Source organism: Dendrobium catenatum, unplaced genomic scaffold, assembly GCF_001605985.2.
Source record: "Dendrobium catenatum unplaced genomic scaffold, ASM160598v2 original_scaffold_140057, whole genome shotgun sequence".
In the NCBI taxonomy this organism is placed as follows: Eukaryota; Viridiplantae; Streptophyta; class Magnoliopsida; order Asparagales; family Orchidaceae; genus Dendrobium; species Dendrobium catenatum.
In genome coordinates this window covers 1-594 of record NW_021458490.1, presented here as the reverse complement: position 1 = coordinate 594, position 594 = coordinate 1, and the positions used below count along the sequence as shown (strand labels likewise).

Below are 594 nucleotides of genomic sequence, written 5' to 3'. Positions count from 1 at the left end.
TCCACTTTTCTCATCCAGGACTTGGGACCTGACAACGACAGTGTTAAATATAATTTAAAATTATAGTATATAGGAATAAAAATGCCCTCACGCAGGATCGAACCGCGGACCTTCAGTTTACAGGACTGACGCTCTACCACTGAGCTATAAAGGCTAAGTTTGATATGAGCCTATCGGCCCTATCCGCATGATTTTCATTGGGAGCTACATGTGTCGTACGAGTTTGATCTACATTAGGCTAGCAACAATTGTGTATTTTATATACTTATATATTGCATAGTCACATTATTGATTATTTTATAATATTGAGAGTGCAAACATTTGGTGAGAATTATGATTAAATACTTATAGACATCCAAAAGCTCTCATATACATTTTTGATATTGTATTAAAAAAAAAGTTAATTTATTATTATTATGCTTATAAATATTTTATGAGAATTATGATTATAGACATCCAAAAGTAATAACGACAACATGAAAACTTATTTGAGCTTATGTTTGCCTTTATCACTCTCTTTCTTCTCTAAATGCCCAACAGTTGCACTTGCTCATGCTTAGGGCTGCAAACGAACCGAGCCGAGTCGAGTATGTG

At 34.2% G+C, this 594-nt stretch overlaps 1 non-coding gene across 1 annotated transcript; it reads right to left on the bottom strand.

Moving 5' to 3' along the window:
- Positions 1 to 82: 82 nt before the first annotated feature.
- TRNAT-UGU lies at positions 83 to 154 on the bottom strand. The gene has a single exon. It is a non-coding gene; the product is annotated as a tRNA-Thr (tRNA).
- Positions 155 to 594: the final 440 nt, after the last annotated feature.